The sequence below is a fragment of the Phyllostomus discolor genome, chromosome 9 (genome assembly GCF_004126475.2).
Source record: "Phyllostomus discolor isolate MPI-MPIP mPhyDis1 chromosome 9, mPhyDis1.pri.v3, whole genome shotgun sequence".
Classification (NCBI taxonomy): domain Eukaryota; kingdom Metazoa; phylum Chordata; class Mammalia; order Chiroptera; family Phyllostomidae; genus Phyllostomus; species Phyllostomus discolor.
The window spans coordinates 35031357-35049900 of record NC_040911.2 but is presented as its reverse complement, the minus strand read 5'-3'; the positions used below and the strand labels follow the sequence as shown (position 1 = coordinate 35049900).

Genomic DNA, 18544 nt, shown 5'->3' with positions numbered 1-18544 from the left:
GTGTGTTCAAGAAGTTTATTTGCTCTCTTGTACATTCATTCAGAAAATGTTGGCTAGCCTCTCTTTCTGGTGCTGGGCGGGACACTGAGGAAGTCACCTTTTTAGGGAGTTGAGAGTGTAATGTGGGAATTAGCTACATGCACAGGGAGTTCCTGATGACAGGAGATCCCCATACAAATAAAATGTTTAAAAGTCAAGTTGTGCTTTAAATTATTTATTGACACCCCTAAGGGAATCATTTTGGGGGCAAGCGAGAGTTTGGTATAGCAAGGAACACACCATTCTCAGTTTTATGAATCCGGGGCACATTACTTTAAATTAAGACATACCTATATTTGGTAATTCCACATTACAAGGATCGCACTCCCAACTCTGACCCAATTGCCTTTTAAAGAGGAAAGCAGTCGCAGTGCTTCTCGTGGTGTTCACATCGATCAAGGTTTCTAAATTCAGAAAGTTTCCCGAGGATTCGAGAGAACACAGCTGCACCAGCTGACGGATGAGCTGTGCGGCCTTGGCAAACTCTCTTGTCTCTCACTCCATGTTTTCCCATTTACAACACATGCAGGTGAATCAGTCGGTCCATTACGCTTGTTTTCAGTCCTGATTTTTCTACAATGTTATGATTTTAAAAAGTGTAAACCATAGAGATTCGAATGTCTTAAGAAACTTAGCATTTGAGGAGGTCAGAACTGGAATTTAAAATCCCGTTGAAAGACGGGAGATGTGGTCATGAAATAAATGAAAGGCATTCAAAAGTATCGGTGAAAAAATAAAAAAACCAAAGAAGCCAACACAGAGGGATCTCTCAACAATCACAGCATTTTCTCTGGCTGATTAGGAAGATGAATTTTAATCACTACCGCTTTTTATTTGCCTTCACTGACAGGAGGGGACGACCAATAAAACATGCTGCTTGAGAGCAGAAGGCCTCCTTCAGATTCTTGACTTCATCCCATTTCACTGGAGTCTTGTTTATTTATTTACATCTTGCACTTGTTCTAATACTAGGGCTGTCTGAAAGCAGGTATCTCTTTCTAGATTCCCCTACAAAAATAGAAAAAGAACTGTTTTGGTATTATAATGTAAAACAGATACTTTTTAGTAAAGAATCCCTTACATGCAGAACCAGTGTCATCTTTTCAAAAAGACACACTGAATAATAAAAGGTTGGGGCGATTGAAGGGGGTGGTCTCAGTGCTTATAACACACCAGGGGCAGGGGCGGGTGGGCTGCTGTGTGGGGAGGCATGCCACAGGTCCGGGGGCTCGCCAGAAAGGCCTCTCCTAGGTGACACCTGGTGCTGGGTATCTTTATCCGCACAGATGATTCTCTTCTGGCTGCTTGGGTCACTCTGGTTCTTGGTTACATTATTCCCATGTGAATTACATTATTCTCATCCGAACTGGTATGAAATAAGAGTGGAAGTGAATCAATGGGCTGCTTTTGCTCTGTTCCTTAAGAGGTGGCCAAAGCCGGGTTTGCTGTGAGTCAACTGTGGCCAGAGACCCCGGGAAGCCAACAGTGCCTGCAGTTGAACCGCTAGCCCTGTTATGAGTGCTTATTTCCCAGGATGTTTTCGATGGGATATCGATTGACGAAACTTCCTGCTTGGGACCAGAGAGGAGAGGAAGTAGCATAGAAAGCACAGATTAGGGTGAATATGAATGAGCAGTAAAGACAGCAGTGATATAATCAACCTCCTTGGTATTTTATTGCAACAAGCCATTCTTTACAATATTCACACTATAAAGGAGACATCTATGTTCTGGGAGAAATATCTTAAAATAAATACCAACAAGAGTGAAAAAACAAACCAACTTTTTAAAGTTCAACCTGCATAGCATGAAAAGTATGGTACAAAAATGGAAATGCATTAGGAAAAAAATCATGCCTGAAATTTATCCAGCACCTTATGCATATGAAGTAGTTACCCATGAGATCCCAGAATGCCAAAGACCTTATAAACAATCATAACCTGTCAGTCTTATAAAAGGGCCAGAGAGGGAGGAGGCCAAAGCCAATACTCTCTTTTGCAAAGAAGGAAAACAGGCAGGAATATGTGGACTAATTGCCCAAGGTCAAAAAAGTTAGCTGATTTAAAGTGAGAAGAAAAATATCTGGGATCCAAGCCTGCGTTCTCCTGTCTCAAATGTGCTGTCTCAGACTGCAGCAATCTGGTGGTGTCTGATCCACCAGGACTTGGATCGCTCTGAAAACAGGCCTTTCATTCGCCTGTGGCAACAGACGGCATCACACCGGAGCCTTTCTGCTCCAGGAAGCAAAACGTGTGGCAGAATGTCTTTGGTATTCTTAAAAAACCCAGCTTGACTTTATTAGATGGTTATTTAACCACAAGACATGGTACGTAATGCCACGGCAGGGGTGGTGGGGTGAGGTGGGTCATGAAATTTTGCCTAAGAAGGAAAGTGGTCAATGCTAGAGAAGAAAGGGACAGAAAATAACTCAAGTTATGGAGGCTAAGAAAACAAATGAGAAGATGAAAAGGAATGGAAGAGGGGCAGAAAGTGAGAACAAAAGGCCAGTGATGTGGCGAGAGATGGGAAGAGAAACAAATGGGAAGGAAAAATACAGGAGAGACAAGAAGAAACTCTGTGTTGGGGGAAGTGGGGTGGATGGGACTAGTTTTATCTCCTCATTTTCCAAGCACCCCCGTCCACTTGACTACTCAGAGGTCAATTTTAAATCCCTATGAACTTGCCCACAGCAACCTTTGTTTATTCCATAGTAAGATCTTACTTGATCCCTCCAAGTAGGTAGCTATGAGAGAGGTTTAGGAGGAGGGTTTAAAAGGTTTTCCAGTTCTTGCAATTTGCTATGATCTTCTTGATAACAAATCTGAATGATCCCTCTCTGTACTGCTTCCTTCTGAAGATCGTGGGGCTGAAGCCTAATTTTTAGGGAACCATGTAGATCCTTGACCCAGACAGAAAGTTCACTGACAAATGAGCTCACAGATAAATGGTGCTAGCCTGTTGCATGGAGGATTACAGGCATCCATTGAAAGCCTACAGATACAATCAGAATGAAGTCAGTGGGTAAGTGCTACTTATTTTTCCTATCAACCCCCCACAGTACTTAATGAAATACTTTTTTATTTTTGCACACAGCAGAAAATGAATAAACAGTACTGATGATGACAAAGCAAGTCTATAAGGCTCTATAATTGAGTGCTCTGATCTCCTTCCAGTAAATGATCTCAGTGATTTTTTCCCCTGTAGGGCAATGGCCCTCAACTGCCATTTGATTTGTTACCTACCCATCCTATCCATCAAATAAAAAGAAAAACAATCTCATGGCATTAATAGGCACAAATGTCAACTAAGGAAAAATTAAACTCTAGTACAGTGGAAGGGATTTTTTTTTTTTTAAATAAACACCTCATACTTCCCAAAAGGAGAAGCTGTCATAGTGCCTAGGAAAAACATCCGTGCTGCAAGGAAGCTCCAGGGTCAGCCGTCCATACTCCGAGAAGTAGGGCGTTAGGGGTGTTGGTATTGCTGAGGTTTAGAAAAATGACAAGGCGGCAGCAAACCAGCCCTCTGGGGCTGGCTCTGGATCCCTGCAGCTGTGAGGGACAGACCAGGAGAGTGGGGCAGGGCTGGTCAGCACCAGAGAGTCAAACCCACCAAGTCCCAATCCAGAATGAAGGGTTCTCACAAATAGAATTTCCTCAGAATCACCCTGGACATCAACTGGACTGCAGGCTCATGGGTATGGGAACTGTGTCTTGTTCTCTGTTTCCCAGTCTTCAGCACAGAGCCTGGCATCTAGTGGACACTACTGCTGAATGACTAAATACTGAATTCCAGGAGAGCATGGAAAAGGTGGGTGGGTACTCCTGAGCCCCCCCACCCCCCACCTCCCTTCACCGAGACTCCTTTCCCTCCTCTCCAATCACCGTATAAGGTATCAGACCCACTCTGGTGTAGGGAACAGGAGAAGGGGAAACAACACACTAACTGGGGTTCAAACAGGCAGAACGCTCCATGAACCGTAACTGGGCACTACAGCAGCACTTTAGTCAAACACAGGGACGCTGAGACTTGTTACGGATAACCCGGGTGGACGTTTATTCTGTGATAAAAGTAACATTTTTAAATGAAGTAAAATACTTTATGGTATAACCTCGTGAATTGATAGCTACTCTTGATAAAATCACAACACACTGGCAATGGTTTACAGAGGCAGAATGGAATCATGAGCTCCTAGGCCAGAGGGCAGGCTTCAATCCTGGTGCCACCATGTGCCTGCCAGGCAGTTCAGCTGCTCTGTGCCTCAGTCTCCCCACAGTTATGATGAGGGTAATGCATTTTATGGTAGTCGTGAAAAAATCAGTACTACATGTAAAGAAGTAGAAAGTTATGAAAAGCATTTACCTAATGCCTGAAATAAATTTTTTTAAAGCAAGCTATTATTTTAAATGATAGTTTAAGAGTTTTCAAATAATAATTATTTTTAAAGAATTTAATGCTTATTTGTAAGGGATATTTACAAAATACCAGTCTGTACATATATCACTCATGCAACCATTCTTATTTTATTTTTAATCCTCACCCAAGGATATATTTATTGATTTGAAAGAGAGAGAGAGAGAGAGAAAGAGAAAGAGAGAGAGAGACATCGACATTGATTGGATGCCTCCAGTACACGTCCTGACCAGGGATTGAACCTGAAACCTAAGTATGTGCCCTGACTGGGGATGGAATGTGATTTTTCGCTATACGGGATGACATTCCCTTCAACTGAGCCACCCAACCAGGGAGCATTCTTATTTTTCTGTTCCCTGTTTCCTAGTGGTTCTGAACTTGCTGTGAGATCCCAGCTTATTTTACACTGCATAATGTGCAACACTACACAAATACAGTTGGCCCTCCTATCTGTGAGTTTCACATCATAAATTCAACCACAGTCGGGAATTTGCAGATGTGGAGGGCTCACTGTATGCATCAATATACGCCATTTTGCAATGGGCTATTCTTTGGCACCTGAGCATCCACAGATTTTGGAGCCTACAGCAGGGGGGTTCCTGGACCCAATTCCCCCATGGATACCAAGGGATGACTGACTGTATCCAGAAACTTAAACTCTGCCAATATTCCTTTTCTGCTGAGAAAGACAATACACATGATCTGTTATACACACGTATCAAAAAATGTTTGATATTATTAACTGCCAAATATAGTAGGTTGCTTTTACTTTATTTTCAAATTGTGTAAGTACAACTTCTATTTCAATGAAGACAGTGAATAATTTGCCAAACTTACACATGTAGTGTTTTAATTCTGTTAAATCTCACATGTAGTGTTTTTAGCAGATCTTTAGAAACTCCTAACTCTGACGATGGCCTTGGCCGCTGCTTAAAGAACTCCCGTGTGAATGCGAGTGCCCTCAGAAATACATCCGTCCTTTCTGTAGTTCTTCTGTATGACAAATATGCAAAAGATGAGACTCGAGTATGACAGTGATGCTGAAATATTAACTACTCATTTCTAAGTCAGTCCAATATTTTGTGGAAAAGGGTTCTGCTGAAATACACACACACACACACACACACACACACACATGCACACACACACCATGCTAAATCTTTACATCTGAAAACGCACTGGTCTTCTAATGGAGACTCTGTCCTAAAAAGTAATCAAATAAAGTTCATAATAATGGCACTTAACTTGCTGGCCTACTTACCACCATTTGGAGAAGGTGATCTGAGTGTTAATATTCACTCAACCATTTATATAAACTGGGACTCAAATAAATCCCATCACTAGAATTATTTTACCTGCTAATAATGTTCTTGATATCCTATTTCATGTAATTGGTATACAAAATTAAAATGTTAAACAAATTAAACAGTGATTACCACTTCTCTCTTGAAAGCTATCTTTGGTTGCACTAATATAATTTAGTTAGATGGTAATAAAGAAGATAGGATGAGGTAAGAAACGAGCATACTTTAAATGTAAAAATAACCATTGTGGAGAGAGACGGCAGCTGTTCAAGGTAAAAGTCTATATACTTGGAACCATTTGCTGTTTGTTACTGTTAATGTAAAAAGTTGTAAGAAAGCATTAAAGTCAATTCAGTTCAGTCTTAATGAGACAGCTCTCTAGCAGGAGTCTGTTCACTGTACCTGTCCTAATTACAGCATGGGTATGTCCTCAATGTCAAGTCTGACAATACGCTTAACAAAATTAATGTTCATCTATAACACAGGATCATATCTGAGTTAGCAGCTCTGTAACAAATCTGCATATTAATATTTTAATGCACTCAGGACTGGAAAAGTGCTGATCCGTGATGTTTCCCCGAAAAAAAAGAAACTGAGGCTCAGGGAGACAGCTCAGAGCCCCTCGCTGAGAAGGGTCGGGCGGTCTCTGCCTCCAGGCACACGTGTGCCCAGCAGTTTCCTTGCCGCCTCTCCAGAGAGAACTGCGGTCCTGCGCAACCTTGTGGAACGAAATGGAAGTCGGGTAACAGCCCATCTACATTACTGACAGCGAACAGTATTTGCTACAGCTCCATAACAGAGTACCTCAGGTACCCCTGTAGAGGTTATTAAGTATTATTCTTGCTTTTTAATTGCCACTTACGCTGAAATTGCTATTTCTTCAAGATTTATATGAAGACAATTGGAAGATTAGTTTGAGGAGGATGTCAACACAGCTGCTAATAGACCTTCATCACGCATGTTTGAAAAGTGGTATGAAGGGTAAGGAATAAAAAAATACGACGAATTGGAACTTCAAAAGAGCCCCAAAACTAAAATAACTGCTAAAAAGATGGCGCTAACCAATTCCATGTTTTACCTCTAAAAGGCTTTATGTGTCCCAAATAAGACAGTGTGAAATAATGGACTGACGTATGCCTGCAAACGTCACCCCAGCCTGGCTGGCACTGGAAATACTGAGATGGGTAAGAACAGTCCTGGGACTGTTGCACCCGGACATCACCGTAGCTCCACGGTGGGCTGGCACTTCCTGCCTCGATTGCCCGCAGGCTGCATGTCTGCAGGGCTGCGTGCCATACTCCTGCAGCGGCCTGCAGCGGCCTGCCGCGGCCCGAGATCACTAAACCTTCTCCTGTCCCAAACTGAGGAGGCAGAACTCCTCCAGGGCAGTGACCACAGTTGTTCATGGGGAACCTTTTCTTTTCAGGGAAAGCTTATGATTTAGTCACAAATGAAAAGCATAAAAGGCAGCCCTGCTAGGGCACAGAATGAAAGAGGGGGCAGGACCACCCTCTCTCTGGTGGGCCCACCCTGCTCCGGAGGAGGGTGGACTGTTCCAGGCTCTGAAGGGTGAAGAGCTGGGCCTGGGTTATAACAGAGGGCCTCCAGCTGTGACAGCCCCTGAGTCCACCAATAACGGTAATGACAATGGCACTCGGGGGCCTCAGTGTCAGGCACCATACTCAACATCCGACATCACATGCTCATTGCATCTGCACAATGACCTTGTAACACTTCACTAAAAACACTATTACAGGCATATTCCAATATTGTGAAGCTCTAATCTTGGCAAACGTTGAACTTTTCCTCAATTAAACCCATTTTCCAGGTAGCAGCAATCAAAGAAAATGACTCTTTTTATAAATGGAGAAAAGAATACTTATCTCACAAAGCTGATGTGAGGACTTAATGAGGGTATGAGGTGTCTAATATGGGACCACAGGCATAGTAAGGAAATAAAGTTTTTAAAAGGCCTATCAAAATTATGTTCCATCTAGTTACAGAATTCTAAGGACTGGGTTTATGGTTACTAAAACTGTCTACATTAGATTCCTGCAGATTAATGGCTTGCTTTAAAAGGAGACATATGCCAAAAAAAACAAAAACAAAAACAAAAACAAAAAAACCACAACCAGCTAGCACAGAATATATACATACATATACTGTATAACTTCATTTTTATGAAATGTGAGAAAAGGTACCATGAGAGCTCATCTACAGTGACTCCCTTGAGGCTGGGGCATGGGGGTGGGGGACGGACAGGAGAAAACTTGGAAAGACAGGAGTGGTTTATACCTTGATTGGGGTGGGGTGATGGTTACACGGGTGTATGCATTTGTCAAAACTCACTGAACTGCACACTTAAAACACATGCATTCTGTTGAATAAAGATGACTGAAAAAATAGTTCTAAGGAAAAAAAAAAGCAAGCACAAAATTTCCCAACTGTGTATGACCAAGTCTTTTCTCTTGCATGCTCTCACTGGACTGACCTGCCACACTGCAGCTGTGGATTGAATGTGTCCCCAAATATTTGGACATTAAAGTCCTAACCTCCAGCACCTCAGAATGTGGCCTTATTTGGAAGCAGGGTCCTTGCAGATGTGATCAACTAAGATGAGGTCACACTGGAGTAGGGTGGACCTAATCCAATACTGGTGTCCTTATAAGAAGGGGAAACTTGGATTCAGGCAAGCACACAGGGAGAATGCCATGTGAGTGTGAAGGCAGGGATCAGGGCAATGTGACTATAAACCAAGCAACGCCAAAGACGGACAGAAAACCCCCAGAAACCAGAAGAGAGGCCTGGAACAGAGCTGAGCTCACAGCCCTCAGAAGGAATCAGCCCTGGAGACAGTGTGACTTCTGGCCTTCGGAGCAGTGAGACAACACATTTCTGTTGTTCAAGCTGTTTATGCCACTTAGTCTGTGGTATGTTGTTATGGCAGCCCTAGGAACGAATACAATAGGGCACAGTTTTTCTCCGGTTACATTAAGATTGGACACCATAGCCAACTACAGTTTTCTCAAGTGTAATCAAATCTCGATGGCATCTATCCCTGAGACAAGAATCTTATCTACCAGCCTGTGCTGAACAGCAAATTTGCATGGAGCTCATGAATAATAAAGGTTAGTATTTTCTGAGCATTTACTACATGCCAGGCATCGTGCCAAGTGCTTTGTGTCAATTCATTGAATTTTTGCACTGACTATAAAGTAATAATTAACATCATTTTCAGCTAGAGAAACTGAGGTTTACAGAGGTTGAGTAATTTGGTCCAGTCACAAAGCCAGGAGATGGCTGAGACCCACAGCAGATTCCCAGCACCTCCTGTGGTGTCTGTCTGCTGCTGCATGAATCAGAAAATCGTACTGGTGGCTGACGGCTGTGTGAGTGCCTTCAGCAGTTCCTAAATTGTTATAGGTAAAATAATTAGACGTAAGTTATTTTAAATAGTACAAATAGACTTTTACAGAGAGAGATTTTTTTAAGTTACTAAAAAATTACATTTTTTCCTGGTGATGTGGTAAACTCGTGTTTCCCAAAATGTTACGAGGAATGGTACTGTTAGATATTACCAGGTGGAGAAGGTGGTGAGTTAATGATCAAAAAAACTTGGAAAACACTGAGTTAAACGGGTTTTTCATCCAGGGCTTCCAAAATGATGGCTCTGTTCCCAGGTGTGCCGGCCCTGGGAGCCTCTGTGCAGACCGACACCCACTGCCGCCGGACCAGCGCTTCCCCGCACTTGCTCTGAGGACAGTTAACTGTGCACACTGACTTCCTTTCTATTTGAACTTGACAACGGATTTGCCTATATTGTAAGACTCAATTTCTACATCTATAATACATGGGTAAGAATCAATGTTTTAATATCTCAAGGGGCTGTGGGAAGAAAATCTGGACATTATTTGGCATCCAGAACAGGATCTGAGGGCTTCAGGAGTGGCCCGGGTCACAGGGGTGGGGGCAGGGAGGTGCTAACTTAGGAACTTCTTGACTGTTATCTGAGTGGCTTTTAATGCCAATGTGAATGCCCGGGTGGCCCTGCTCCCCTCTCCTGGAGGTGAGGTGCTCACCCTGACAGCTGGATTGGGATGCTGAACCTCGTCGGTGTAACCTGCCCATGTTCTAGCAGGGGGTCCTGCTTGTCACTGGGGACTGCACGTGCCCCCTACTCTCAGACCACACTTGCCTGCCAGGGGTGCCAAGGGGAAGGTGCCACAGGCTTCTCCCACCAATTTCAGGCTATGGTGAGAGAAAGAATAAAAGACACCAAAAGATTCCCCTACAGTATACATAACGAGAATATTCTAGGTCCCATGGTATTTCCAAAACATTCTATCTATCTCTGCAGACAGAATTAGCTCATTTAACTGTGGGTATGATTTTTATTTTTTCCCTTGGCCACGATTTCTATTATTATATGAGCCCCCAAATTCACTCATGGTCAGGAATCAATATCCCCATGACACGATTCCATCTTCTATCTTGTCTTACTCCTTCCAAACCTTTGAGCAACCGCCACCCACTCAAACAGTTAAGAAAGCTCTGCCTTTCAAAAAGCATAAGGGAGGCATGTGATATGTTTGAAGATGCATGTTAAATGTCTGCATTTCTAAGAAAATGTAACAGTGGTTGTCTCCAGGGAGGAAAATGGGGGCCTGAGTCAGGAGTAGGAGGCAAAGTTATTTTTCATGGCATATTTTAAAATTTTAACATGTACCTGCGTTAAATTATAAGACTTTTTTTAATTTAAAAACATCCAAAGGCACACCACATATGCCCTTCCAGAGTTATTTGTTACAGCCACAACTTCCCATCCTCCTTGAACAAAAGGCCTTAATAATCTCACTGTCTGAAAATACTGCGTGGGTGAACTCCATCCAAAAAGTCCTCTGGAAAAAAAGAAAATATCAAGAGTTCATTCCCCTAAAACATCTCTCTCCCAGGAAATCCAGCCACCAGTCTCCAGAGCCTCCCTCTGAGGAGTCTGGGGAAAAACAGAATTATCCCAACACCAACTTTTGCAATCTTGGCTTAGTTTCCCAATGCAACTTTCCTTCCACCAGTAATGACTTTCCAGAAGGCCTTAGGGGGTAAGGAAGACACTGGCAGACCTACAGGCACCTCCCTCAGGAGGCAGGGCTGCTAATATCCTCACAGAGCACATGCAGTGAGGAGATTGCATCACCTGCTTGGGGCCTCATGGTCAACTGCAAGGGGGCACACTCTCTGGTCCACTTTGCAGACCGTTGAGTTTCTGGGCTGACCTCCACGATCAGACTACACAGGGAAGCCAGTGTTCCCGACTCCCCACCATCTCCAGGGAGGCCCAAGCGGCCACTCCACCTCGTTCCCTTCTTTGCACCCTAGAGTCAGATTGCACGAACTTGGTATTTCCCAAGGAGTTCCCCAAACTCTTGCACAAGCTATTTCCTCTGCCTGGAAGGTTTTTCGTGGCTGAGATTTCTTCCCTGAAGGCCCCATCTAAAGCAGCCCCACTCACCCACAACCACCTGTCACATCCCTTTGTTTTCTTTTCTGGAGGACATTTACTACTATATCATATTTTCTTGCTGATACCTATTTCATACCCTTTCAGTCTGGCTCACGCCCCCCAGAATGTCAGTCAGTCTGGTGGATCATTGCCATTTCAAGAGCCTCCACAGCACCTGCGCTAGGTGTTTAGTGAAGAGTAGTTGAGATACATGGATATTATTTGAGTATCTCTACCCCCCCCCCCCCCCAGCTCCGGGCAGGGGCCCTCAGTTTGCAGCCCTGGGGGCAGGAGGACAGCCATTAACAGCATTTTCTTCTGGATGGAAAACAAAAACCCAAGAATGCACAAAACTGTGAGTGAGCTGAATGTGAGAGACCAGCAAGGAAGCAGCCCCTCCTAGACATTTCCAGCACCTCGAGGAGGGGCACCCCCTCTCACATGCATCATGAGTCTCCTGGGCCACCCATCACAACCTTTGGGACGCCTGGGGGTCCCCGCCGGCTCTGTGAGGCTGTGGTGGACGCCGTTTCCAATGAGACGCAGGGTTATTTTAGGGCGTGTGTAGATGGCTGTTTTCCTGTTTCTAAATACTCATAATAAGTATGTTTTACTAAGCATTAGAAAACTTAAGCAGCCCATCAAATCTAATGAGTCTAAAACAGTCCATAGGAAAGTACCAGGTAAACATGAATACTGGTAAACGAGAGGGAGCAAAGGTCAGGCAGTGGGGCACAGTGACATCAGAGAAGCAGTTCCTGCTCCACTGTGCCTCCTCCAAGGCCTCCGAGGGATGCTGGGAACCCAGGAGAGTTGCATAAAGACTGGTAATGAGAATGTTATGCACACAGATAGAGAGGCTTAAGGCAGAGGGGGGGCCCTTCCCTGAAGAACTGATAGTTTGGCCCAATTCACCCTGTGCATTTCCCAGCAAGTTTTGAAAGTCAGAATTTACAGTTAACCAGTTTCCCTAAGCTTTAAAGCAACACATTTTCTGTACAAAGTAGCAATGAGTAAACAGCATGGCCCTGAACTTCAGTGGCTTTAACCCCTTACTCACCAAACCACCTTTCTCTGTCTTTCTTTCTCAAGGCATCCCTGCCATGAACATTGTTGTCAGTACCTTCCAGAAGCCACAGCTTCCCCTCCTCAGCCCTCTGGGAACAGAAAGGTGCACTACAATCCACTGAAGAGGCCACGGAGAGGCCACGAATCATCCTCAGCTGGAGGCCACGGTCAAGGGTGGGTTGCTCTGCCCTCTCCTCCATCCCCCAAAGAGGTAAGAAAAAAAGCTTCTGGTGTAATGTTCATACTGAAAGCCTAGAAAGGCAGGCAAGGAATACTTACAGAGAGAAGAGTAAAGCTAGAATTTAGATGTTGTTGCTTTAAAGCAGTGATTTTCAACTGGTGTACCACAAGGATATTTAAAACACGCAGTACCTGACTGTGTTCAGGGGCACTGACTTCTTTTCCCTTAGGTTGTCAAATAAGAAACGACAACAGCCAACACTATGATAGCTGTTGGGTGTGAATGAATCAAAATTATACCTATTTTTTTGTCAGATGGGCAAAAAAATATTTTTGTGCGTGCCACAGAATTTTAGTAATTAGTTTATGTGTGCCATGAGCTGAAAAGGGTAGAAAATCGCTGCTTTAAAGTCATAACTCCAGGTCTGTGACTGAATTTTCCTTTGTGTACGAAGGTACTCAAACCAAAACAAAGGTATCATTAAGGCTTCATCAAGACCTCCAGTTTTGCTCACTCGGAAGAGGACTGCTGCAAACACGCGCAGGGAAGCGAGAGATGAACAGAGAGAGCACAGAGGGGCTTCAGGCAGTGAAACTGCTCCGCACCACACTGCAAGGGTGGGTACACGCTCTTGTACACTTGTCAGAACCCACTGCACGCACAGCACCAGGAGGGAACCCTAATGTGAACTACGGAGTTTGGGGGCTAAGTTCATCCATTGTAACAATGTACCACCCCTCTGTTGTGGGGGTGCTGACAGGAGGGGAGGAAGTACATTTGCTGGTCAGGGTATATAAAGGCATCCTCTGAATTTTCTGCCCAATTTTGCTGTGAACTTAAAACTGCTCTAAAAAATAAAGTTCATTAATTAAGAAAAAATTACACGTTGTAAATCACAGTAATTTTTTTCCCAGAAAAAAACAGTTAATAGAAGGGTGTCTTTTTCCCTTATGAACATCCACTTTACTCAAGCCCAACTCAGAACAAAGTCTAGAAATTGTCTCTCTGGATATACAGGCATGACACTTCAAATCAGTTAAATGATACTAACAAGAGTCTGTTGGAATTCCAAGAAACTCAGGACCCAGCATGTTCATTGCACAGAATGCAACTCATCCATTCTTCCTCTAGTCTGAGAAACATTTCCAGACATTGTTCCTATTTTATCTAGCTTTTTTTTCCCCCCCAATTAAATGGGCCTCTGCCTTGAACTTGATCCTCTGCTTTGTCACTGACTCAGTTCAAATACAAAGGATGTTCAGGTTCCCCTCCTAAACGGGGAGGAGGAGAGGCAGAGAAGGAGTTCCTGGCATAGAGCCACCCCTGGGTGGGCGGGGGAAGAGGGAGGGGAAGGGGGTGAACAGTGGTACAGGGGCCCAGGAGCCCAGGGGCTCAGGGCGTGGTCTGTGTTGTTAATGCAGCTGAGCCTTCCAGTGGGATGAGGCCTCGGTGTGTGTCTGGCTTCTGCACAGGGTGGAAAGACCACCATCCTTCAAATGGGAGGCGAGATCCTTTAGGACCAGGAATCTCGACTCCCCAGGGAGCTCTGAATCCAGGAGGGGCTGTGAGGAGAATCCAGGCAGCTCAGGCTGCAGAGCTGAGTCCAGCCTGGGCCAGTCTTTCCTTCCGTGGTTTTACAAAAGGAAATAAAATATTAATGAAACAACCCAAGCCAGTCACTCTACCTGTCCTACAGATCTTGCCACCACCTGTCCTTCTCGTCCTCTACTGCCTCCCTCCCATCAGCTTGTAAACATGTCCGGGTCTCTCCCAACTTAAAAATACATAAAACCTACAGAAACCCAACAAACTCACCTCCAACCCCCACTTCCCCCTGGCTCCTCCCTCTCTCTATTTCTCTCTCTCAGGCAGTCAAACCCGAAGAGAAGCCCCCTTCCTCCCTTTCCGCTGGCTGCTACCATTCCTCACCTCTCATCGCTCCCTCAGCTCACTCCAGCATGACTTTTGCTCCCTGCCCATCACCTCACAAAACTGCCCCGCAGAGGGCACGAACGCAAGGCTTCCTGGTAAAGCCAGAGAACACACACCCAGGCCTCATCTCACCGGAAAGCTCAGCTGCAGTAACCACACAGATCACCACCTGGGCTCGGCTGTGCCCCAGGAGCGCCCTCCTTCCCCTCCGACCCGCCCCTCTCCCTTGTGGCTCTGTGCCAGCAACTCCTTCTCTGCCCTGCCTCTGAACATTCACGTTTCTTGGGGGGTCTTCTTGTATTTTCCCACTACAATTTCTTTCTAAGCAAAATAATCCACCCCAAGTAGCTGCAGTTATCATCTACACACTGGTGAACTTCCAAATTCAACACCTCCAAAGCAGAGCTCGCCATGCCCCTCCCACCCCCGGGCCCCTGCAGTGGCCATTTCAATAGACAGCACCTCCACTCGCCCCGCCCATCCATGCCCACGCTTCCGCCCCCCAACACCCAGGTCCGTGGCCTGCGGCCTCTCCTTTCTCCGATCTCGCTACTGCCACCTTACTCCTTAGCATAGTCTCCACCCTCGCTCTAGTTCCTTTGCAACCTTGGACCACACCTCCACCGAGGAGAACCTGTTTTTTTAAAAAAAACCAGGTGCATTCTGTCCTCCTCTGCTTAAAGCCTTCCATAACTGCCCACAACACAACAGGAGGTTTGAAACCATAACGTGGACGAGACACCGTAGGGTCCTTGCTGAGCCCCTTCAGCTTTCTCTCTCACCACCTCTCTATGCACAAAGCCCACACACGTCCTTTCTGTTCTGGAATGTTCTGGAATATCTATGCTCTTCTCTGTCCCTGGGCTTTTGCTCGTGCTCTGTGCTCTATCATGTTTCTCAGATCAAAACCCTTCTTCCTTTCTCTGTTCTGTCCACACCCTGCTCAAGTGAAAACAGAGGGTAAAGCCCAAGGGAAGACAACATAAGAACCAAGAGAAATATACTGGTTGAAAAAAAATTACCAAGAAGGAAAAAGAGGCTGGTACCTTTATACCCTTTCTTTAACTATACTTTGCCCTCTCAGAGCGTATTTTTTAAGTTTAAATGAAAATGAACCCACGAGATTGTGCTTGAACCAGAACAGATGTGAGCTCCCGAATAGCATTAACAACTGTGAGCGAACTGACTTTATTTCCCATAGCTGTGAACCATCAGAAAGGTGGCTTGAGTCCATGATCAAATCTCATAAAAGTAATTGATATTTCTCAAAACAGTATATGATGTGTCCTAATATCGATAAAATTAACCTAGGAGAGTGAGAAGAGGCCAAATAACAACCATAAAGACCCAAAGCAGACAGCTGGACAGGCAGAAAGACAAGGTCAAAGGAACTCTTTTCCCTAAACCCAAACCACCACACTGACCCCTTGAAGTTAGAATTCCCACCCAAAGAAATGCTCAATCTTGCACTGTTAATTCTATAATTTGAGCAAATACTAAATAATGGATGCTTCTGTGAAATCGAATGTGTACCTTCATAAAAGGGTTTCTCTGAGTTGCTATGGGGTTGGAGGTGAGCCGGGGAAAAGGGGAGGGGAAATGAGGGTTGGGGGTAAAGGAAAGGAGAGAACATCTGAGCGGGCTGGAGGCAGAGGGGGGAGAAGACTGGTCTAGACCAAAAGCACAGAAGAGGCTGCAGTGCAGGTCTGGTGACTTCAGGCAAGTGGATCTTAGACCTGCCCTGCCCCTTCCCAGAGGGCACAGCCTGCCCGCCAGACCTACACCTGTGCTGGCATGGCACGGTGGTGACCATCGCCGTGTCTACCGTGGCTGCTGATGAGTTCGGGTGCGTGCGCTCCCCACTGTGTGCTGAGAAATCAACAGGAGAGGAAAAATGAAATTTGGACCACATGCAGAAGGAAACATGACCTAACCTTCAGGGCACAGCACAGTGCCAGGTACACAGTAGGTGTGCAACACATTTAAGGAAAGGTGGTTTTTCCCACTTAAGTGCTATTGGGGGAGCTTTTTGTTTCTAACCTTGACAGCTAAAGAATTAGTTTTAATTTTTTCAAGTGAGGTAAAATACTTAAGAGCCTTTCTGCTCAGAGCTAGGAGGGCAAAGATTATAAATATACCTTGAAATGTTATTATAAAATATTTGTATGTTTCCACAAATACTTTTGAGCACCGTAAGTGTGCCAACCACTGTGCCAGGCATCAAAAACAGGGCAGTAAACCAAAGGGGAAATGTCCCAAGAATGGACATTTGTCAGACTCATTACTTTATACATCATATTAAGTTGAATATTGTAAAAAGATAGAGTGTGTGTGTGAGTTCCAACATAAAACATGTTCCAACTAAGAATGGCAACAGACACTGTTGGTATACCAAGGTATGTGTAACTTTAAACAGCCTGATCTGATACCATATCCAGGACAAACAAAGGCTCTAAAAACACAATTTCCCTCCATGTAAATATTGCTGTCTAATCTACAAATATTTGATTTGTCAAAAACTGATTTGCAGATACTTTTGCCAGGAGAGAATCAAAGGTTCTTAGGGGAGAAGGGATTGTCAAGGTCACAGGATCAGGTATTCCTGTAACAGCTGCCTCACGGATCGGGGCTTCCCTTAAGGCCTCCCATAAATTGGTTTAGGTGCCTGCGCCTGATGGAGCCCAGGGAGGTTAGGATAGGGCTCAGCCCCGCGTAGCCGGCAGGAGGCTGGCTGACGATCCCTCCTTCTCAAATGCTAATCCCACAGTTCTTCAGCATCACAAATGCGGACTAGCGATGCACAAAGAAGCGCCTCCCTGTGCTAACGTTTCCTTTTGATTCCGTCAATAGTTTACCTGCATTCTTTCCCAACAGGGGGTGGGGAGAAAGGCACAGATTTTCTGACCCCAAAAAGACCTCGTCCCCTCAGGCACTCAGGCAGTATTTCCTGGCAGGGAGAACCTTGGCAGGCTGAGAACCAACAGAATCAAGTCTGAAGCAACCTCATCATAACATTGACACAAAACCTGGCAAGTGAGGAAGAAGACAGGGCTATGTCGACCAGGAAAGACACGCTGAGCCTATGGACAGCGGTCAGTTCCCGACTTCGGACCAGGTTCTGCTGCTCAGTCTCTCTGGGCCGCCACTACCTCACCCCACTCAGATGTGTCGCCCACTCTGAGTTCTTAAAGGAGCTGTGCTAACCTCCATTCTATATAATTTACCCACCCTTCCCTTAATGTTTTAATCCAGGAAACACTAAGTCTGATGTGGCTCATCCACAACGACCACTTGATGTAGAAGAGTGGAGGCCAGTCACAGCTGCATCTGCTCTGACCCCTGCGGAGCCTCCAGGTGGGAATCACTCGAAGCCAGTGATCATGGGTGGGGCTTGCTCCTGGGTGGGTGGGGCCCAACCGACTGGAGGAGGAGACTGCCTGTCAGGAGGGAGGAGCCACCCAGTCACTTCAGTCTATTTTAATTATAGTTTTGTTAGTTTTAATGTCTGTCACTCCCGGTTAAATGTGAAGTCCTTGAAAAATGAGACCTGTTGTGTTCTACGCTGGGTCATCAGTGACAAACACATAGTAGGGGCTCAATAAATATTGGTTGAATGAGTGCACAAGTGAGAGACCTAGGTTGCAGTCCTGGGTTTTCCATTTACTAACATTCACAGAGGATGTATAGTAACATGTTACATATTGTTGGGGCCCATGACAAGCCACCCCAAAATACCCCATTCTGGCACGGTGATTACTTTGAATTCAAGTTAGAAGAGTGGAGGCAGCCAGAGGGCGCCTTGACCCTCCCTTGTCTCCCCGAATGCAGGACACAAAGCTCCCTTGTGAAGGGAGTCCTCTTCGCTCTGGAGGACACTCCTGCTCCAGCGAAATGACTCGGAACTGAAAAGTCTCTGTAATCCGATCTTCCAGTCTCTTTTCTAATTTAGTACTTTGTTTAAATTCCTCACTGAGGGATGCCCGTAAACCTGGCCTAGATTCCTCTCTAATGAGCACTAACCTTCTTTGTCCTGTCAATTTCTCACAAGGTTGTTGCATACTTGTCTAAAAAGTTTTAAAAGGTGCCTGGTTCTATCATTTCTTTGAGC

At 45.0% G+C, this 18544-nt stretch overlaps 1 protein-coding gene and 1 long non-coding RNA gene across 4 annotated transcripts in view; one reads left to right on the top strand and one right to left on the bottom strand.

The window, feature by feature from the left end:
* KCTD1 (potassium channel tetramerization domain containing 1) overlaps nucleotides 1–18544 on the bottom strand; it is a 180728-nt gene that overhangs the window by 55641 nt on the left and 106543 nt on the right. The window lies entirely within an intron of this gene.
* LOC118496694 lies at nucleotides 8339–13720 on the top strand. The gene is made up of 3 exons (XR_004899251.1): nucleotides 8339–8883; nucleotides 12348–12534; nucleotides 13419–13720. It is a non-coding gene; the product is annotated as an uncharacterized LOC118496694 (long non-coding RNA).